General features: G+C 42.8%; 1 long non-coding RNA gene across 3 annotated transcripts; it reads right to left on the bottom strand.

The window, feature by feature from the left end:
- Positions 1-6508: 6508 nt before the first annotated feature.
- Positions 6509-23284, bottom strand: LOC121232800. 3 transcript variants are annotated; one of them, XR_005931688.1, is made up of 3 exons: positions 23110-23284; positions 10464-10514; positions 6509-7057 (listed from the first exon to the last, which is right to left on the bottom strand). It is a non-coding gene; the product is annotated as an uncharacterized LOC121232800 (long non-coding RNA). The 3 variants fall into 3 exon arrangements; XR_005931690.1 differs by lacking the exon at positions 23110-23284 and adding an exon at positions 17798-17909; XR_005931689.1 differs by lacking the exon at positions 23110-23284 and adding an exon at positions 17587-17752.
- Between the last annotated feature and the right edge of the window lie 243 nt (positions 23285-23527).

Consider the following 23527-nt stretch of genomic DNA (forward strand, 5'->3'; position numbering starts at 1 on the left):
CATATGCAAATGAATTCACGTGATGTAATAACAAATCAGGCTAATAATAACTCAATTACTTTGCAATATGATACCTGGTGGGAGGGGATTTGCTGCTTTTATAGCTTGTTCATGTGAGCCTGCGGACACAAATGACTGCTGCTTAGTAAAGGAAGTGCTAATTAATAATAATCACTAACAACAACTAATAGTTGTAATTGATAATGCACACTTTGTAGCCCAGATAGAAGAACCTAAATTAATTGCAAGCGTGTATACATATATAAGTATATAAGCTAAACATATATGCACATAACTATGTATAAGACAATGGTGGGAAAAAAGGTCGGCAGCCACAGGGGCGTAGGGAGGGTGATCCTCGGCACGACTAACCTGGCCCAGCAGCACCTGGGAGCCCTGCCACGGCTCCTGGTCTCCCAAGAAATGCTGATCAGCGCCCCAGTCACGGGAGGCCCGCAACGCTCCACTGGTAGCAGTCTGCCATCTCGGCATAGCAGCGGCCCTCGGTGGTGGGAGGTCATGGGGGTTGTCTTCAGTTCTGCGGGGGTGCCTCCCGCACGTCCCTCGCTGCAGGCTGAGGAGACCAGGGCAGCAAGCGGGTTCCAACGCCAAGGCTTCAGCTCATCTCCCATTGAATTCAGTTGGAAAAGCTGTTAAGGGTGAAGTGCCCCCTCCCTGGGAGGCCAGCGGCCTGGGTAACCCTCAAGCTTGCCAAGGGTGGCCGGGCCCCATGCTGGGTGAGCTGGGGTCGGAGGGTGGCAGGCACAGGTCCCCTGCCAGCGCTGCCTGCGGCTTCCTCATTTTCTAGAAGGGAACCCTCATGCATGGGCTCTACAGGGCCTTTCCTTCATTGGGGTCCCAAAGAATCTTTCTTCTCCCCTACCCCATGTGTTTGTCCACTGTAGACAACAGATTGGGGGAACAGGGCCAGAGCCCCTTCCTTGGCAAGCTACACTTTAATAATAGATTTCCCCAATTAATACTGTCAGATATGACACAAGATCAAGACCCAAATCTATGAAGACTAATGATAGCTATTTTATCGACCTATTCTCCATCTGATCCAAAAGCAAATCACACTGTCTTCAACACATATGGGAGTGGGCAACCATGAATCCAATCTTTCTTTCAGTGGCAGTTCTAAGAACAAGAACTGCAAGATTTGGTTCATTAATAGCTTAGTCAATCATATTGAATTAGGGGGAAAATTGCATTACCTTTAATGACACAGACTGAACACCCCACTCCCTTTCTCCTACTATATGTATGTATATAAATCTGCTAGACAACACTCTGGTATGAGACTCAGTCCTGCTCCCAGCAAAGCGAATAGCACAATTTCATCCAGATTAGACTCTGGCCCTTGCAGATAATCTTCACACCTGCTTTATACCACACACTATAAATATATAGGTCTATATATACATGTACATATGTACATAGCTAAATACATATGACAGGTTCAAGAAGAACAAAATAGGTTATTGTTAGTAGACAACTGCAAAACCAAAGGGCTCCTTTCTCCTCCTTTCCCATTCCCTCCCAAAAAGGTCCATAAAAATGTATTAATTTTTATCTCATGCATTTACCATTTAGTGGGGAAATTTAATTGTCAGAAGTCTGGCATTTTCTTTCCTCTAAATTAAAATAATGAAGGAGGTAAGGGCTAATTAATGTGCTCATCTTAGGGTGTGCACTCTATGAAAGTGGTATGCATTTTAAAAATCTAAATGGACTTTTTCATTGTGTCTCTGTGGGACTGCTACTTCACCCTCCGTTCTGGAGCTAGTCAACAGAAATGAGAAAACAACTTCTAATTCACACAGGAAAGGCCAGATCTGCCCTAAAAGACAGCACACTTAATTTCTTTATAAAATGAAATATTTCACATATTGAAATTGCATTAATTGAAACAATTTCTTCTATGTTAATGCATATTAATAGAAACTTTAGGAAGGGGTAGATGCGCTCATGAATATGTCCATTCATACAACCAATTTCTGGACTGGTAAATATAGTTTCCCTAACTGCCATATTTTGTACAATACTCAGCTTTTGTTACTGTCAGTGCAACAACCCCACTAGCACTATGGCTTACAGGTGGTTTACAGAGTTTTGACTTTTCTTTCTACCTGCCATGAATGGAATTTAAACGTGTGCTAGTGTCATTCTGCTCTTTGTACTTGAAGTCTGGATTATTCTAAGTGCTATTATTGTTCTTAACTTACAATTTGTTACGTAAGAAATTAAGAAAATACAACTTTTCTAACATTAACTTTTCACAAGCCACTCTGAGTGGTCTCTGTCAGTATTACACAATAGAATTACAAATGTCAAATGCTGCAGATATTGTTCCTGCTTAGAAATTTACTAGGTAATGTGATTGGCACAGATGTATTATTCATCAAAAGTGTGTTTACTCATTGCTTTGCAGTTTTATGCCAAGAACTGTATGACATTTTACAAAACTAACAAAATCAGTCAATTAGATTAAAACCACAAATGTTCTAATAAAATATATAACTAACTCCTTGTAATGCATTTGGACTGTTTCTTTTTCTTAGTTTGCATTGTGAACAATGCCAATTGATATATGAATGCTAAATAGAGGAGTAAACTATTATCAAGCAAAAAAAAAAGGGTAATAAAAACTGAGAGAACTGAAAACATTTCTTCTGGTACCTGGATCTACACTGAGATGTATTAATAGATTTCGCCAACACCTACAGAAATATATTACCCATTACTTTATCAACTTTGGCCTTATTTCTTCTAAATATTCAAGGTGAAATCTTTCCCTAGGATCAACTCAGAAGCAACCCATGTAATATGGAGTACACTTATTTACGTTTTATCAGTCCCAAGCTAGAGAGTTGGAATAGTTGCAAAATACAAGCTTGCTGACACAGTTTATTTTCTTAATTACATAAGAAGCAGGTTTGTAACTTGAACTTCTCAGGAAACGATAAGCCAGCTCTACATGCTGAATTCAAGTTCCCATAAGAAAATTAAAAAGTTTATCTGACTAAAATAACTTGTAAATGAACTCATTTTTTCTCTGATTCTTTTTGTATTTTGGGCATTGTAGACCTTAGCAATGATATTAGTTCTAGTGTGGGAAAATATTATAATTGAGATCTGGTAAGTTATTTGCAGATTTCAAGTTTTTCTTTACACTGTGCTGACATTTAGTACAGCCCCGGTGAGGAAAACAATACTGCCATTCATAGCTCTAGACTTAGATTTCAATTGACTTAAGCAGGCACAATGAAACTTGGTCCTTCACTGGTTACCCATATTGTGTTCTCAAATTTTCTCTCAGCAAAAGTATAATGACTCAGTATTGTATGGTTGCATAGACAAGGGCCCAGAAAAAGAGACACTAGTTTTGTCTGATGGTGTGAGAAAGTTGTGAAGGGAACTTTTCTTCCAGATGGTGTTAAATTCAGCTGCCTTTTTAACATTGGCCTTGCACAGCAATCTGCTGCTCTCTTTTCACAAAGAATAAGCCTGGGTTTCTACTAGTTAACATGCATACTCATGCAACCTGCAACTTCACTCCAACTGTTTTACAATGGAGTGGTATGCTAAATAAACTTGATCTGTTTTTTCCCCAGTGCTAAAACTAGCCTTCAAAGGACTGCTCAACTGATATTTACACTTCTTTTTCTTTAAAGCTGTATATTGTTTGATTTTTTTTTTTACAAGTTTTAAGGAAACAGCATTTTACAGATAATTTTATATAACATTATTTGCTATGTGAGGCAACCATAAACTTGGAGGGCATGCTACTACATTTTAACATGCTCTCTTTTCCCAAGTCAGATTTGCAGGACAAAAGGGGGAAGAAATGGGGCATTTTGCTTCTAAGCAATGAAGGATTAATAATAATATCAAATGTATTTTATTAATTGATAGTGATGTAACGTCAATAAGGTACAAATCAATTTAATATTACAATGGCTAACACGATTATAATATTGTTATTTTTCCTGGGTGTTTTTCTTAACAAATTTACATAAAAGACCAAGACGCAAGCAAAAGCTTAAGTAAATTGACTCCATTGAATGCCTAAGTAAACAATAGGTTTCCCCAGAAAACAGCTTATTGCCTTAATTGAAGCTCTTTGAGAAAGAAAACCACATACTTTGTAATGTAAATGTTAATTGTAGTAGACAATGGCTCTAGGTAAATAGCACCCCTGGATACGCAGTAAATTAAAGGCATACAGGCATTCAACAATGAAAGATTGGTCGCACAAACAGTGCTTCAAATGTAAATAAACAAGGGGCTTCTTCTCGGTCACTACAGTAGTAAAACTTTGGCACGTGTACAGCGGCTAAAGTGGGAATTTATGTAAATACAGTTTGGCTGGGGTACTAGCTGAATCCCAGTAAAAAAGCCACCGAGTAAGCCCTTTAGACTGAAAAGCCTATAGAATATATTTGGAACTACAGGGAAGATGAGATGACTTTGGAGGCTAATTCTTTATTTTAAATCAACAATGCGTGTGGTGTTTCTAGCACCTGTTTGATGGTTCTCTGCTTCCTTCCTCTCAAAGTATGTGATGTAAAGGTAAATATTTCCTTTATAAACCCCCAAACAATATTTTTTGTGAGCCGTCCTATTCCGAAGTAAAAATTGAAAAAAAAAAACCAACACCAAAACCACAAACAAACAAACAGCCTGTACAATGTTAGCCCTTTAATTTATGAAGAACGTTGAGAATTGTTCCCTTATCTCTGATCTTATTTTAATCTACTTTAGAGATGTTCAATTTCTAAGATAGTATTATACACTAGTGTGCCTCTGGAAAGATGTTTAGGTCAAGTCCAAAGGAAAATGTTACCCTTAAAAATTAATCCTGCTCAATTTCACTGTAAAAGGTGCCTAAACTGCAATAATTATAAAGATGAATATCATCCAAACAAGTGTTTATTAAAAACCATGAGATGTTTGTAAGGTCAACACATGATGTCTGCTATTTTTTCCATCAGGGAAAGAGGCACAGTCTCCATAGCTGCACCTCTCGGGTTGCCTTGCCTCTCCTAAATCATCTGCGAGACTTGGGCCACGGAAGAAAAGTGAAGCTTGCTCCCGAGGAGCTTGTACCGAGGTTGCAGAATTAACAGAAAGAGACAGTGCACAACCACAGAGCAGTTGGTGTTCTCACTTGGGAGCCTGCAGATGGCTGTGGGTGGGAAATGCCTCCACTTACGGAGGCGATGGAGATGAGTATGGTATAGTGCACTTGATGGTTTTTTCCATCCTCCAGCCCCCAGCAGGGCTGTCTGTCACGGGCTACCGGAGCATGGAATTGCCACTTGCCCCGAGCGTGGGAATGGGAGCGCCCAGCCGTTCACATCTCCTGCATGCCGTTTAACGGAATCAATTAGGCAAGACAGACCGTCAGCTTCCCCACCCCCTTTCCATGTCTGTCATGTCTATATACGTTCTAATTATTTCAGTTTGGGATGCCAGAGCTGTTTCCTGGATAGATCTGACCATCCTTAAACAAAAAGAGAGGAGGCGCACACGTGGATTTTTGGAGTAAATGCCACTTTCATTTCCAATGCTAGGCGCAGAGTAAGACACAGAACATTTTTAACACTTTGACAAGGGGGGAGGCGATCTCGTCTCCATCATGTCTTTCTGCTTCAATAGCCTCCTCAAGGAAACCTTCTCTGAACAAGGAAGCATCTGTGCTCGCATTTTGAATAGAAGAATAAAAATCAGCCATCACTTTTTTCATCCTTGTGCAGCTCTACTGAGTTCTCAGTAGATATAAATTGTTAAGCTTGCCTACACTTCAGTGTAAACTTTTTTGAAAGCCTGGTTTCATATTATTTGAAATAAACCCCTTAATGCTTTGTCTAAGATGAATGCAGGTTGATTTTTTTTTTCAGTTCAGTCCACACTGTATCATCACCACCAACAACAACCATCATCTTCATCCTAACCAACTACCAGCTTTATTTTTAAAGCCGTTTCATTGCAATGAATCATTCTGCAAAATGAAACAGCATCTCCAAATAGCTTTCTAAAAAAATCGTCTCAGCCCAGTTAAACATTAGCTGGTCTGGGTTTCTCTTTATTTATTTAACAGCAATAGTTGCACATGCACTGTTTACCATCAGTACCATTTCCTCGTTGCAGCATTTAGTATCTGACAACTTCAGATTTTGGACTAAGTATGCCATTTAATTCCCTCCACTCTCACCCTTAGCTATAAAAATGTTGGATTCAATAAGCATTCCTGACCTTTCTCGGTTTTTTTTTTTACTGTCTTTTGAAGTAGCCTTTCATTTTCACACGGTGTACGATGATCTTGAAGGAGTTTTTACTTTCGGTTATCTAGCTTTATGAAGACCAAAACACTCATACAGCTAGATAACCAAAGATAACAACTCGCTTCCCTCAAAGCTGTTTTTTTTTTTCCTTGCTAGAATCCAGATTATTTTTTCTGATAGACGTGTAGTTTCCTCCAAGAGTACTAGTGCTGCTTTAAAATAGTCATCCTTTTATGCAATTGTGACCTGATATGTGTGTGCGCGTGCAGCTAATAACATCCAAAAGAGATCTGTTGCCTTCAAAGTTTATTCCGAACTTTTTCTTTCAGCCAGTAATTTCCGGCAGCGATAGCCAACAATTCATCTGTTAATATCAGAAAATAAACCCAGCTATTAAGGTGCATCAAGCTGTGATAAGACTGAAAAGCATCCATCCCTTCACAAGCCTCTATTTGCATTGTAAATCCTTCAGTCTCACGAAAGACTCTTTAGACTCTATAAAGATGTAAAGCCATCGGCAATTTCCAGCGCAGTGTAAGGAGGAAAAAAAAAATCCCATTTCAGTAGAAAGTGACAAGATGATTCGAGGATCCAGCTCCTGATCCTTTTAGATTATGCATGGTATAGAGATTTTTACCAAATGGTGGCAGCTTGATTGCAAATATCTTGCATGTATGTATGTTTTAGGGGGGGAAGATCCTCGCTTTCTCAGGGCTCCTAGAACTGGGAAGAAGATGCGGTCTTGCTGGCTTGCTGCTGCCCCCGGTCTGAAAGAAGGAGAAAAGGGGCATCATTGGAGGGCTTTCAGTGCCAAAATGTGGACCAGCCCGGCAAGGTCAGAGGTCCTGGACCGCGGGAGACCAAGGTAATGATGATGTCATGAGAAATTTCAAGTACACACGGTTATTGATATGCATGAGTGATCAGCGATCTGCCCCTGCCGGCGGCAGCGGCAGCCCGGGACTAAGCCCAACATTACCTCCTCTACCGCTCCCGACTGCAGGAAAATCCACCTGCCGCCTTTACCTTCCTTCTTGCTAGCATAGATCGCTCTAATATCCAAAAACGGGAAGAATTCTCTCTCTAAGGATAGATAAAAGCGTTTCAGATCTGCAGAACGCCTTTGCCTGCATTTCTCTTTTGGCAGCCTCTGCTTGTGCAGAGAGATGTGAGGCACTTTGCTATAGCTTAAAGTAGGGCCTTGCTTTCTGAGGCTGGGAATCAGATCTTTGTTACGCAGTGAGTCGATGTGTAATTACATTGACAATTTGACCTGCTGTGATGTGTTTTTAATGGCTTCACAGCTCGGTCATGTTTTGTGTCTATAGTGATTTGCAGGTATTTACACCGGGATGACTGTGCAATGCATTTTCCTCTATATGTTTATTCAGAATGCTGCTAGCAGCAGGCTCCGGCTTGTCTCCGGTGTATTCTATAGCATCTATTCTCTCTCTCTCTCCCCGTCCCCATTTCCCAGTGTATGTGGGGTGGGGTGTGGTGTGTTAGAATGCAACACAGGTGAACGTTGCAGCAAATGGTGAAATGCCTTAATAAAAATGCTGATTTATTGTTTATTTTTATTAACCTCGTACTTAGAGTGAAGAAATACATGCTTACATTACTCAAGAAATCGATGAAGACAAGTCTTTCTAAACTGTTAGAATGCATTATGTACAGTTTTAGGATTTCAGTCTCTCAATTCACCCCTCCCCCACATTATACTTTGAATTATTTAACATTATAATTTTTCTAAGTCTAAAGTGCAAACAATAAAGGTCTCTCGACTATACGTGATACAATGAAACTCCAGACTGAGAGCTACAATATTTACTGTTGAAATTAATAAATGTACTTCCACAGCTCATACATACTGTGGTTGGTATAAGATGCATATTGAAAAATTCAGCACAGACAGAATATGGACTGCTCTGCACTTCTAAAGGAATTATTATTTAAAATTCATGCTGTTACTATTCTTTTAAGGTATAAAATAAAACATAATACATCATGCTTTATGTTCCTGTACAGTTATAGGGAATACATCTCACTGCATTTAAATAGATTTCTTTGTAAATTGTTTGCATTGTTACTATTTTTAAGGGGAAATATTTAAATGCATGGAGTTAAACTGAAATTCTTGTTGTTCTATACTGACTGTATAGCCTGCTCACATAATAAAGCATATGTGTGCTTGTATGTACACAGGGGAACCATGTATACATGTGTAGGACTAAGTACATGTGTGTATAGGTATTTGCATTTAAATATATATATATAATATGTGGTTACACTGTAAAATTACAACTATATAAACCAGTCCATTTTTTACCATAGTTTAATATTACAAAAGCATGAAAATGGGAAAGCAATATAATTTATCAGACAAGGCCCAAAATTAATACTGCCACCAAGAAGTAACACATAAACATCACTAATGTGCCAAATCCTGAATTCAGTAGTGATATTACTAATGAGGCCATTCATTTGTGCTTTCAGATTATCAGCCTCTGAAATTGAGCATTATTTTTTTAAATGTGTGTTAGATACTCTGGTATAAGGAAACACTATAATTTGCCACCAGTGCTTAGTATATATGAGATGTATGAGCTAATTGTGCCAGTGCTCTTTTCAGATTATACAGTCTGGCATAAAATGGTTAGAACTCTTATAACACTGTACTATTTATTACTGTGCTTCTTCATTACTTCTCAGGCTGTTCAAGCACAACAAGGATAACAATTAGACATCTGATATATCTAAAGGCACATGATCATTTTAATATTATGTAAAATTCTAATGAGCTTCTCTGAATTGGCAGTTAGAAAGATGTTTTTTCTTGCAATAGCTAGAGGCAGCAGTATTAGTGGTTAGGCATGTGTTACAATAGGATTGTGAATTTATGCATTACATTGTCAGAGGCATGAAAACTCAGGTATTCCTTGTGATGTATGTGTATGTCTATGCTTATATAGATATTTCTATATATAATACATATTAACACAGACACATGTACACATTAATGCATGCATTAAAGCGTGTCGCCATGTTACAGGATTTGCAGTTAAATGCAAGACATTTTATTGTAAATTAGTATGTTTCAAAGATGCAAAATATGCCTTTAAAACATCAAGCTCTGTTCTCAAGACCACCTTACTCACACACTGACTTAAGTAACTGCAATACACCTGTCACATTTTGTTAATTAATCATTTGAGCCTCAGAAAGTCAAAAGAGCCAACATGACAATTATAACCTAGCTGTTCATTAGCCATATTGCCAATTAAATTTTCTAACTTTCAGTCATCTAGTAGGGCCTTGAAATTGAGGGGTGCCCAGTAAGACTGCACAAAAATATTTGCTTATTGTGAATATCACAAAAAAAAAAATCTATACAGCAATTGTTAATTTTTTCCAAAATCACTTTAGAATGATCTGCATATTGGAAGATAAAGAATCCAAACATTTATTTTTTCCTCCTGCCTCCCTAATAAATTCCCATTAATGGCCTTTAAAGTGGTATGTGATTGCCATGCTTGTTTTCTAATCTTTTTATAGGTCTCCAGATGGCTGTGATGTAAAGAAGAAACATCCTCCGTATATTTTTTTAAGAATAAACAGTCTCTATTTAAAGAGGAATACTTATGATTCTCTAATTATTACAGAGACTTGTTCAAATGCCAGTATTCCCATCTTCTGTATGGAATACACATAGGAACCCTATTTAAACTGCTATGAAGTACATAACTGTATAACATTATATGAATCCTCTTTTCATACTAAATTAGAATAGAATTCACGCAAATTTAAAACATGTCACACCAATACAATCCAGGCAAATATTTCCTGCATAATATCCCTTTCCTTTCAGCCAGGTAAGTCACTTGACTGGCTTGCCTTCTAATAAAAGTGTCTTATAATTTCTTTTGTGACCACAATTTTATTTTACAGGCAACTTCAGATTATATTTCTGTTATATTGAACATATGATATGCAAAGGGATATCTAATACAAATCCAAATTACAAAATAAGAAAAGGCAGACTATCGAGAATTCAAAATCTTGGGAAAAAAAAAGAAAAACACACTCAGTAATTTCACATGGATGCTCTGCGTGCTGTTAAAGAACATGTTCTATTGTCTGACTTTTATTATTAAACAAAAAAAATAAAAATACCGTTTCTTGTCGTGATTGTCATTTCCTGTGGTCTTCCTGCATTGATTAAATCTGAAAAATAGCCACAAAAAAGGCAATGGATCATAATTTAAACAATTTCACTGTTCTTGTTCGTGAAATGTATGTAAATAGATAAATGCATGTGTGTTCAGGAGACGCTGTGTATATCAACATTTGGAGATTATTGAATAAATTACTAAAACGCTTGACTCTAGATTAAATAGGGAAATAACTAGCCACATTTCCTGCAGATGATCTAATATGACATAAAACAGATACAAGTAATGTACTCCGGTATCTGCAGGGTTAAATGTGGTAATTAATATTTACAGGACATAACTATGAACAATAAAAACAAATTCCATAATTATTTGCGGAGACCTATGATAAAAAAAAAAGTTTAAGAATATTTGGGGCTGCTGAACAGAGATACTGAAAGCTACAGAGGCATATATAATATTTGCATACTGTAAACTGCCAGTTACTTAATAAAGGATGGAGGCTCCATCTACCCTTCAGTTCAAAACATGCAAAACACATTAAGCCAGTATTTTCCCGATAGAATTTCCATGTCTTTCAGATCACCGATGTCCTGAAATCAGGATCATTAGAAAGGCATGGTCTATATTTACAAAACTGTTACTATATCAAGAGCTGTATGTGTAAATAAATATAACAATCTAATCACTGTCATTGCATCATATCGATTACATCAGCCTTAGTTTAAAAGCATATTATTTCTTACAAAGTAACTGTGTTCTTCTATTTTATGGTAAGTTATTTCCCCCATTTCATGAATCTGGGCTAGAGTTGTTCTTGGAGAGGTATGCTACTTGGTGGGTGGGTGTTTTGGTGGGTGGGTGAGAGGGAGGACTAAAATTAGGAGCGCCATTGTGTAAGTAAGTCCCTTGCTTCAATTACGCTCTCTGCCTACCGGCGCCCCGGAGGGCCCGCGCCAGAGCTGGAGGTAGCCTGCACCCCGGCGTCGGGTGGCCCGGCCTGGTCTGCCGCCGGGGCAGTCCCGCGCCCCCGGCCCGATCCCGCGGCGGCCGGGACTGTGCCGTGCCGCGGCAGCCATTCCCGGACTCCCGGGGCAGCAGCACCTAGAGCCGCGGCATGGCGCAGGCCGCCTCCCCCTCCTCCTCCCCCTCCTCAAAAAGGTGTGCGTTTTAGTCGGGCTGAGCCTATGTCAGACACATCGCAGCTGACCCTGCCGCCCCGGCCAAGATGGGAATAATTACAACCTTATGAAACATTTATTAAATCACCCCGGCTCAAAGGGATACATATTTTGATCAGGCTGTATTTTGGACAACCCAGTAAGTGATGGCTGCTTGCTTGAAGTGACCCACTAAGCACAGAGGCAGATGGATTTATTAACTACAGTGAATAATCTCCTCCACGTTGGCAATCTCAAAAATATGAGCTCGACTTTTTAATTTTTTTATTTTATTTTTTTTACAAAACAGCTCGAAAATGTAGAGTCAACAGGAGTTTGTTCCCATATGCTAATTTCAAACACGGTGAATGATTGTTCCTATGTCTACACAGCTTCCAAACGTACCCAGGTACTGCTAAAAAGCTTCCTCTCTGCATATTTAAACGTTATAGCTCTGCTTTTACTGGCAATCTGCTTGATAATTAAGAGTTCCCACACCTAACCACACACAAGACCAACAAGTTTAGAATAAAACATACAAAATCAGCTAACCAATATAAGCTGTCGTGTTAACTCATAAAACCCTGCCTTGTTAATCAAATTTCCCTCGCGGTCGCCAGTGGAAGTTCCTGGAGTCCTACCAAGGCAACCTGTTCTGTCTGACGTTGGGCGAGGCAGCCCCTACCCCTGAACCTGACACAGAGCTGCTAACCGAGCTCAGGTTCACATATACCCACTCCCTCAATCGGAAAATGCGGATGTGCAATGAAGTTCAGCTGTCTCCCTTTTATAACGAATTCAGGTTCTGTATATCCCCCTCGCAATACTTACATTTGTTCTTTATTTTATAAAGATTTGACCCCACATCTAAATGGTTAGGTGAATCTCCAGTAGAAAACAAAGATTCCCACCACGGTCAAGACCCCTTTAAAGCACAGAAAGCAGGTTCTTTCATATCTCCAGAAATTCAGATCTTTCCCCTCGTCATCTCTATTTAAAAGTGCTGCTTAGTTCCATGGTGTAATTCTTGCACGATTGGTTCTAAAATAGTTAAAAAGCTTCCATTAAAAAAAAGGGGGGGAGGGGAAGGCAAAAGGGTGTGGGTTGGGTTGTTTTTTTTTTCCTTTTTCCATACTGCTTCCTAAGCCCCAGAGTAGAAAGTGAAGTGTTGTATGTGAGGCTCTGCAAGTTTTTTTTTGGGGGTTGGCCAAGGTCTAGTCCAGCCCTCTCTGCTGAGGAGGACGTGCTCTGAAATTCAACCAATTTTCCCAACGCTTTTGTTGCTGATGAACTGAAGCCCTTTTGTTCATCCATTGCCACGGTCTTTTCTCGTTCCTACTACATGTTATGCGTTGGCAGAGATAATGAATTTACACCAAAACCTCTCATAGTCCCATTTTGACAGACGGAACAAATTAGAAAAGCCTAGTCTAAAGAAGAGCAATGGCTACATTTTCCCAGAGAAGGAAAGCGCACATTTCTTTGGAAACAAAAAAAAAATTGCACCAAATGGTTGAGTTTTTCTAAGGTGTTTTCCTCCAGCTAACTTCTGAAGAAGAGTTTCTTCTGGGTCCTGTTTTTGGAAGGTATTAACATTTTGTGTAACTTTTGTCAAAATTGATCAACCGGTCAACAACAACAATAACAACAACAAGAAAAAAGAATCCCTTCCAATTTGTTATCATGAAACTTGTAGCGTGACCTCTCCTCAACACAGTGATTGCTGGAAGGAGGCTTTCTTAAACTTTTGTGGTTTCCTTCTTTTCCTTCTCATTCAATGCTTCAGGTTCAAAACCGGAGGCACAGAACCAACATTTCGCCCATGAAAACGCCAGCTCGTTTTATAGCGCAGAAGCCGGGCAAAGAGCTGCATGGTGCGTTGGGAGAAGTTTGGGGGTGTGCCTGACCACAGGAGGTGTGTGGGGAGGGAGGGAGGTGGTGCATGGCAAGGTAGGGAGGCAGGACAGCTCTCTGGTATGTGCCCGGGAGAACGCAGCGATGGGGTTGTGCTCGCCGTTTGGGGTGGTCTGGCGGGGGCAGTTGCAGGGCAGCGGTGTCGGCGGACGAGCCAGGGGTTTGGGAATCTGCCAGACAGCCTGTCCCTGTCTGGGGCGACTTTGCACGACATCCGCACATGGTGTTTTCCATAGAGTGCTGTACTGTAGCCGTGTGGGCAGGTGTCAAGGAGTGTGAGCATGTGTGAAGAATGTGTCGGGGGGGCGAGGATTGGGGGAGGGGCAATACTAAAAAATGTATATATATACATATTATGCCATATGTGTATGTCGCATATATATATTTTTATATATATGTCATATGGGAGTCCCGTCCAGAGTGCGGCTCCAGGGAGAGGGTAGTCGGTCCGCAGAGGCGCGGATTTCCTGCCAATTACTGCCAGGGACAGCAGTCCAGCCACCCCGTCCTGGCTGCGGCCTTTCACAGCCCCTGTCGCAGCCCAGTTGCACACAGCACCCATGGATCCTCCTGCCAACACAGCCCCTGGGGACAAGGCAGACCAACAGAACTCTATAAGAATAAAAATGCAATCTCAGACTAAACTAACGAAATTCAGGGTAAACCCTGGCTACACAAAACTGCTGAGAGGATTTATAAAAGTCTGGATCAGTCTCTCAGTCAGAAATACACTCGTGTTTCCATTCCCTGGCTTGGCCATTTAAGTTTAGTCAAGATGTTTGAATAGAGAAGCAGCGCGTGAGTGTGTGTGGGTGTGAGCATGTGTGTGTGCAGCCGCTAGCTTGCAGCTGGTTTACTTTAAGAGTGACTGTGCCAAGTTTTAGAGATGCTCTGGAACATAACAAAACAGACAAACAAACATGAGAGAAAGAAAAACTTAGATCCTAATAAATAATACCATTCATTTTCAAAACATCGATTGCGTTTAATTCTACAGCCTCACCAGTAGAAATTGCCCCAGCGCTAAAAGTTTTCCAAACATTATAAACCGAGGTGTTTCTAAAGGGAGAAAGGGTACAGGGAAAGATATAGAGGAGACAGCTTTAGAAAATTGCTCACATCTACACTTTTCTACCTTGGTATCAACAACAAAGCCGACTTTCTGCAGTCAGATATCCGAGAGCCTTTTAATACCGCTTCTCTTTCCAAATGGGGGAAATCAGTGCAAAGACAGGAGAGTGGTTTTGTCTTGCAGATCAGATCGGCTGGAGGAGCGAACGGCTTGACTACAGCCTAGCGACTTTTCCATTTTCTGTCTCTTCTTCCTTAAACCGGCACTGATATCAGCAGATCTCTTACACCAAACCGCTAACACTGTATCGATGCAGTCATTCGAAATTATGATTTACCTGCACTGCGTGTGTCATGCAATACTGGGGGGGGGATTTTTTTGTGACTTGATCAGTGTTTTCTATTTCCCGCTCATCATCTGATGAAGAGGAGCGGCGGCGTTCCCGGGGACGGTGATAGCGCACCGCGAGGGTGGGCTTTGTTTTGCCGCCGTGCGGGGAGAGAGGGCGGGCGAGCCGGGTTAATGTTTTTGTTAATGTTTATTTTATTGGGCAGGGGCTCTGATCAGTGTGGCAAAGCGGCGAGCGGAGCCAAACAGCCAACGCAGCTGCGGACGGTGCCTACTGGCGGTCTGGCCACCTCCCCGCTGCGGCCGCCGCCCTGGCCTGGCCCGGCGTGGGCCGATGAGGCTCGGCTCGGCGCGGAGCGGAGCGGCCCCGGCTCTGCGCCCCCACCGCCGCCGCAGCCCCCATCCTGGTTTCACGTTCAAGGTTTAACAGTGAGGTCATGTTCATTGACGTCAGCTTGAGGTTTACTGTACGTCCGGCTGTATTTACATACATCAAGGAAGTTAGGGCATTAAAAAAATATGCAAATCCTACTGCTTGGAGAAAAGACTGAAGATTCCTGGAGCGATTGCCCCTATTAATGAAGATCGCAATTAATGGAACAAACAATCCGTTCTCCCCTCCTCCCCCCTCCCGCCAAATATCATAAACAACAACAAAAAAACCCCGAAATAACAAATATCAATTAGGCACGGGAAGGTTGGGGCGCGCCGGCTTTGCGTCGGCCGGGGCCGGCTGCGACGCGACACGGAAAAGAGCCCGGCTCAGAGCAGGCTGCTCCAGACGGCTCCCTATGCATAATCAGGGCTTCACCGCTGCGCCATTCTCCTCTCCTCCTCCTCCTCCTCCTCTCCTCCTCCTCCTCCTCCTCCTGCTGTTGGTTCCACCGTGTATTATTTTTAATACTGATGCATATGTAAAGCTATATTTGCATTTTTTAAATTAACCGAAAGTTAGAAGCTATTGCTTTTTCTCTGATCTTTCCTTCCTTTCTTTACCCCCCATTTCCCCCCCCCCTTCCTTTTGGCATGACTCTGCTGTGTATGTGCCTTTATATGCAGTTTCCTCCCTGCTTCTGTTTGTATAAGGTTAAAAAATATGCACAAAGCTAAAAAAACAAAGATGCATGTCATGCTTATTGGGTCTTGAGAGGCACGTATCATTGCCATACTCAGCTATAATACCAGTAGGTCGAACCTGGAAATTTGATCGCCTAATTAACTTCATATTAGGAAAAAAAAACCTGTTTTCGGGTATAAGGCAATATAGATAATGTGTGTAATGGGGACTGATTCAAAGAATTTATAATATTTCATTGCAGAATTACTACCTATAAACACATTTATATCTCTGTTGATTTCAGGAATGTTTTATTTTAGAATATTATCTTAAAATGTGTACACCCAGGTATGGAGTGCTTTCTCTAAGGAAGACATTTTGTACGTTCTGTCTTAACTGCTACATTATTAAATGTATTACAATTCATGTTAACATGTGTAGTTTTAAAGCAACTACCTAAGTCTTTACTGAAAAGGCATTTTTAAAGGTTATTTTAAAATATTGCCGTTATCATTACATTTTCTTTATCTGAAAATCCACAGGCCCTGAATTACATTTAAAACCAATATTAGTTCATTTCGATTTACCTTGATGGGGAAATTCTTATTAAAAAAAAAGTAGTTTAAACCTGATTAAAACCAGAAGATTACTCTCTTTTTATATTCCAGAAATATTATATTTTTAAACGAGTAATGTTTTCCATAAGAACAATGCCCACCCATACACACATTTTTTCTTTAAAAAAAGTCTAAGTACATGCATAGATAATTAGTTACACCATGAATGACTTACCTGCATAAACGTATAAGGCAAAAATTACCTCCCCTCCAAGACTGCCATGCATATATATTTTTAAAAATAATGATCAGAATGTCATACTCGATTTGTATTACTCAGTACCTATTTCACAACACGTATATTTTCTTTGGGTTTCTTATGGTATTTCCAGCGCTACCTCTAGCTCCAGTTGAACAAGCCCTACACTAAAGTGCTCATATATGTCACCCAAGAAAAAGTGGTCAGATGGCTACCCGTAAAACATTAAAAAATCCCTTAAACAGATACTATCATCCACTAGGTTAGTTCTTACCTTACCATATAGAGCAATAATTCATATAGGAAAGTACTTTTTTACACATTTTTATGAATAGCGGTGGGACTACAGAGCTGTGTGCAGGTGCCCATTTACGAGTGATGTTGGGGACTCTTAGCCCACGAAAGGAAACCTATTATTTCCACTGCTTTTAATTAGCACACATGAATCACGATCCTCTATAGATCTGTAGTAACATATGCAGACAGACCCACAGAGGTGAGTGCCTAGCCCAAGTTCGAGTGTGTGTGCAGGTAGCAGACGGCACAGAGGGAGAGCGGGGTGTGTGTGTAGGTGTTGGTGAGCGGGGGTGTATGGATATGTTACATAATGCCCCTCTGCCCGCGGCACAAGTGTGCTGCGGTGCGGCTGACTCCCGCGGCAGCGCGGCCCTGGCCGCCTCCCTGCCCCCGGCTCCCTCGGTGGCGCAGGGCAATGACCCCACGCCCCACCACTCCCCGTGCTGCCGCTGCTGCTTACCCCCACCGCCGCCTCGCTGCGCGCCGCCGTTGCCCCCGACGGCACTGCACCCGGCGGGACAGCACCCGGCGGGACGGGACGGAAGGCGCCGCCGCCGGTGCTCTGCCCCAGCTGGGCTGCTGCGGGAGCAGTGCCTGAGCCCCCCCTCACCTCCCCTCCGCCTCTACTCCCGTCGCCGCATCCACACACCTGCCCCCCCGCCCCGTATTACCATACGGAGGCTGGGTCTCCGCGAATCACAGCGGCAGCGGGCGACATTTGAATAAGCCCCGCAGCCGGCAGCAGCGCCAGCTCCTGCAGCGGCAGTGCTCTGCACGGGCCGCTTCCCCAGCCCGTCCGCCCCTCCCCCGCTCCCCCGCCCTTGCATGTGCCACAGGCATCGTGGGGACAGCTGTCTTGTCTCAGTCACTTGCCACTTTAACGCTAATTTGACGGGTAGAATATGAACAATAAATACCCCCCCCCAACTCGTTACCTAATACTCAGCCTTTTAAAGCTAAAAATAAAGGCGCGTACAACTCACATACAATTTCAAAATGCCACTAAAGTGACGATTTCAGACGGAAAAAAAAAGTAGCATTAATAATAATACTCAAATTTGGGGTAATCGTTACAGCTGATCGTTACAGATGAGAGGGAGCATCGGGTTGAAAATAAATACATGAAATAGATCCCCTTCCTCGTATTTTTTTACAACGCTTTTAATGGCTAGAATCATCTAAATATTCATCATTTTACACTTAGAGTTTTCCCTCTCTTCAGCCGTCTCTATCTTTTAATCAAACCGTACATAATCAGATCTGCACCGATATGCTCTACGCGTGAATGTTTTGGCATTATTTACAGATTGGTTTAGAAGAAGAGAGATACAGGTACAGAAAAAAGTCTTTTTTTTTTTTTTCCCCGCAAGATTTAAATCCTTGAACCAAAAATTGTAAAATGACAACCATGTAATTTTAGGTAGAGTAACCGAAACTTGAAATGAGAAATAAATCGATTATTTGGGTTTTTTTTAGTAAGGAAAAGACTGAATTTAGTGGGTTTTGCCTTCACAAAAATTCATAATTTGGACGTCCTTACACGTCCAGTGTGAATACACCTCATAATACACATCCTTTGGAAAAAAAAATACAAAGCCACACGAATCTCTCTTTGATTAATAATGTCTCCCCTGATTAGAGGTAGAAAGCTAGAAACCAAGAGTAGCAGCAGGGGAAGAGGGGGCGATAATTTTAATATTCAGGAGTTTCATGCATATTTAAAATAATTGCTGAATTGTTAGATTTCCGGGGAGCAGAGGGAAGGTGTGACGTACAGTAAACTCTATTAGATAAGTTTTAGTGAGCATTCAAAACGTTAACTTCAGCATCAATCTAGGATAAGTAGCCAATGCAGTTGAGTTTCCATACACGAGATGTTTATGGCTTTTAGCACTAACATAATTAGCCAAATTTTCCTGATGTCTTTTCTGTTGTTCTATTTTCATAATCAGTTTATAACTTGGCATAAAATAAGCAATCAATAAATTAAGGCTTGAAATGAACCGTTATTTCGCTGGTTTCCATAATAATTGGCTCACAGACAGGACTAAACCTGGTTTTGTTTCGGTTTGGATTATTTTTCCCTTTACATCAGCTTGGATTGCCGGAGACCACTTCTGATCTCCTGGCACAGACCAAGTGGAAAAGGTTGGCAAGGCATGGGTGTCCCTCAGCTCTATGACTCCTCAAAAGGGTGCTTCCTACCCAAAGTGCCCCCCTTGGCTCCACTCTGTGGCCAGCTCCGTGGAAGCCTTGCGCGGCGGTGAGATCAGGAGGGCGATGCTGCCGCCCGAGGCTGGCTACCTGCCTCCAGGCGACCCGAGCCAGGCCGGGATGTCCCAGACGGCGCAGCTTTCCAGCACCCGCAGAGGTCGCGTCCGGCAGAGAGACAGCGACACCTACCGGTGTTCTGCAGGGCCCCGGCGAGCGCGGGCCATCGGCGGGGCTAAGGCGCGAGCGCGGGCCACACCACACCGCGCTCCCTTGCCCAACCTAGCGCAGACTGGGGAGAAGACATCACGGCAGCGCGCCCCCTCTGCGTGACCCACTCTAGAGCACGAATTCAGCCCTACTAGAGCGATCGTTTCAGTGGGCAGAAATCAGCAAAATTCCACGAAAAAACAAGTGCGTTTTTTAGTCTTTGCAACGTGCCTTCTGAAACAAGTGGGGATGCTGTTCTTGTCGCCTCCTTGGGACCGCAGCCCCCAGATACAGCGGCTGAAATCCCGCTTTCCCCCCGCATACACACGCTCCCGCCTCCAGATCTGGGCTGTATCTCACAAAAATTAGAGACCTGATCGGGATAATGATAAACGCCTCACTGCGAGCAAAGTCTTCCCAGAGAAGCTCGTGAAGGTTACGCTTAGCGCAGAGAGCGAAGGGCAGCACATATGTGTTCTCCCTGTCGCTACCGTCTCACCCCAGCCTCTCTCCCCTTATTTGTATTGTCTTATATACACCGGGAAAAGCAATATTCCACAAACACATTTCAGCAGGAATAATCGTCGCCTCCTCCGCGCTTTGCATTTTAATTGCCAGGATCAAAAAATGGGCTCACTTTGTGTATTCCTGTTTGAAGAAAAGCATGGCTTACAAACCGTGGGAAGGGGGACGACAATAATATCCTAAGCAAGAGTATAATTATATATTCGCCCCTGCGGAATGGCCCTATTCTTTATTTAATTTTTTTATTGATGCTGTGCGGAAAGAACTTTTTCTTGGAAACACTTTCTAGCTGATCGTATTACTCTTTACCTTATCCCTATTCTCCTTTCTTCTTTTTAATAATAATAATTAAAAAATCATTAAAATGAAAGGGCCAGATTTATGTTACCAAAAGGCAGTTTTTACAAGTACAAATGGCAGTAAAGGAGCACTAATCGTGTTAGGTTTTTAGGAGGAAGACACACATCCGAGAAGTTGGAGGCTACATTTGATTGGATTAACCGCCACTTTCTGTTGTTATTTTAGTAGTTCATTAGTCGAGTGTGCTTTGACAATTGATTTCCGAGATCTCATTCTAGGAATTTTGGTTGTTTCGTATCTCAATAGGCTTTTCTCAACGGGCTATAGTTGGAGAAAATAATAACTTGGCTGTTTCGAAGGACATTTTTTGTGCACCTGCAGGAGTTTTTTTTCTTCTTGCCCGAAAAAATAACAACGTGCAGTTCATTTACAGTGAGGAAAGGGTGTGGCACAACTTGCGGCAACTACCTTTCAGAGGTTTTAACTTTCGTACCGTGAACACAAATGCAGGGACTCAAAGTAGTTCTTCGAGTGCGTTTTCTAAATGTGCATTAAGGTAAATGAGCAAAACTTCGCTAAATCTCCCTGGTCATAAAACTTGAGAATAAATGAGTTCGTCGTTAGTAGCATCACAAGACCGAGGATTCATTCTTAGAAAATGTACGTCTACTAAAAGGAACCAATATATCATCTCAATAACGATCTCGCTTAGAGTGATGGAAAAATATAAATTAAAATAAACGAAAAATCAGCTTGCATCCTCAAGTACTGAAGAGGTCTCTAAATAATGGTTGATCACACCTACTCCAAAATCAAGAATAAGACACAGCGCTAACATTTTCCTGGCTCTTTTTCTCTGAAGGGTATTGTTCTCTTCTTTTAGTAACTCCAGGAACTGCTGCTGATGATTTTTACACTAAAATAATAGTAATGGGTGTCTCTCATTTTGCCCTAGACACGCCGACGCCCTCCCATCCCATCCTGCCTCATCCCTCAAACCCAGAGAGAGCAGCGGGCCGGCCTGGCGGTCGCACACCTCCGTGCTGTGCCGGCAGGACGCACGAGCGGATCGATGGGGCGCCGGCCCTGCGGCTGACTGACGCCGCTGCTCGGACACGTTCCCACGCTCTAGGAGAGCCCCCTGAGAGAGAATTGCAGCACCTTCATTAAAACCTTGCCATTTTGCTGAGAGCTGTGCGCATGCCTATTTGGCAAAAAGTGTCAGACATCTAATATATTTCTCTCTCGTGTCTGATAACACAAGGACTACTTATTTAACAAAGCACCACAGGGTATTAGACAGTTCAAATGCACAAAATCATTATAGCCCCTTGCCCTACAAGTGTGTGCGTGCCCCCCCCCCCCCCCCCCCGCTTTTCTTTCCCGGCTTTTCAGTAGTAATGAATGAATCAAGAACTAGAGCAGCATATTCAAATACGAATGAATCAGGACATGTAAACCTATCATCTTCAATCGTCAAGTTGAAGAATCGTCAAGGCTGAGACGGCAGCCTATAGCAGTAGGCATATTGCAGAAAACCTGGGAACGGCTGGCAAAGGAGTGCAGTTTGCAGCCGACTAACAGACTTATAGAGTGGGATAAAAGGAAGGTCACCTACCTTTTCAGGGCGCCTCCCCTCACACCCCCAAAATTAAACTCAGTGAGAGTAGAAAGTGTATTTATGGGCTTTAAAACCTGCATATTCATTATAAAAGACTTTCTGAAGCTAACTTACTCTGCCAATCTAACTAAGCAGAACTTTTATTTATTTCCTTCCACCTGTCTCCCTCACATAGACAATACTATTTTCCCGATAGCATTTCATTTTTTTCCAACTAGTGGACAGACGGTCCTGGGAAAAGCAATTGTCAGCCTTATACACCCAGGGCAATCAAAAAACCAAACCCTCCCATCTCACCCTAACCAGCAGCAAGCCCTTATTTATTTTGATTATTTGTTAAAAGGCAGCCAGCTGGGAACTTGAGAATGTGCTCGCACCCGATCTCTCTCTCTCTCTCAAATGTGATGTGATACGAGCCTGTGTGTACATATTGCCGTATGTGTACCAGCTCTGCCCGAAACGGCGTGAACACCAATTTCCCTACAAGTGTTACCACTTCCAGCTCAATGCAGCCCCCGATAGATGTGTGTGTGTTTAACAAACCGATAGGTAAGTCGCTATCAGGTGATCAGGCTTGTAATCCAATAGTCTTTGGTTAAATAAGATTTATAATTAAGAGTAAAAAATTAGGGAAAGGGGAGTAAGGACAAAAGGGGGGGGGGCACAGAGAAATCTCTCCCTGATCAGGAGAAATGGCCTTGCCAGCTCGCTCTGCTGCCGTCTGGGGTTACTGCGTTCGTCGCAACCCACTCAGCCCAGCATAAACTTTCAGAAGACTGAAGTGCCATAGAAAGTCAACGAGGGATCCGAGGAATCGCAGGGCGACAAGGTGTAAGGAGGCCGGCGGGGGAAGAGGGAGGGAGCTATTCCTGCTGAAGCCCTGCCTCTCCCCCCCCGAGTCCTCGGGAGGCTGCAGGCAGGGTCGCCCTCCCTGGACGCCCTCCTCCTGCCCCGTGGGTGACACAGCGTGGCCTCTTCCGGAGCCCAGCGGGGCATCGCCTGGCCTTACCAAGCCCCCGGCAAAGCCCGAGCCCCCGCGAGAGTGTGCGTGTGTGTAGGAGCGGCGAGGCTGTCGCGGCGCAGGGTGGCAGGGCTGCTCCGCGCCCCGGTACTTACCCCCGCGATGCCTGACACCGATCCGCTCCCGTCCGCAGCCCCTCAGCAAGACACACACGTCACACACATCTTCGCAGAGATTAGTTGTGACTTTTCGAGTCTAACCCTGCTCATTCAACGGTAGGCAGGAGAAGAAAACATAAGGGGGCGATGGAAGGAGAGGGGTGGTCACGGGTGCTGCTTCACGCTGAACTGCAACGTGGCTCCCCCCTCCCCTTCGCCCTGGCATTTCCCACCCACTCACCTCCTTCCTCCCGCCCCAAATCAGAAAGCCGCGGGAGGGAGGGACGACACACGGATCCGCGCTGGCCGCTGGGGCTCCGGCGGAGGCGCTCCCTCCGCACCCGCGTACCGGCCTCCACGCCTCGGTCCCGCCGCGGCACCCCGGGGACTGTGCCTGTGGGGCGCAGCGTTTGGA

This window comes from Aquila chrysaetos, chromosome W (genome assembly GCF_900496995.4).
Source record: "Aquila chrysaetos chrysaetos chromosome W, bAquChr1.4, whole genome shotgun sequence".
Taxonomy (NCBI): Eukaryota; Metazoa; Chordata; class Aves; order Accipitriformes; family Accipitridae; genus Aquila; species Aquila chrysaetos.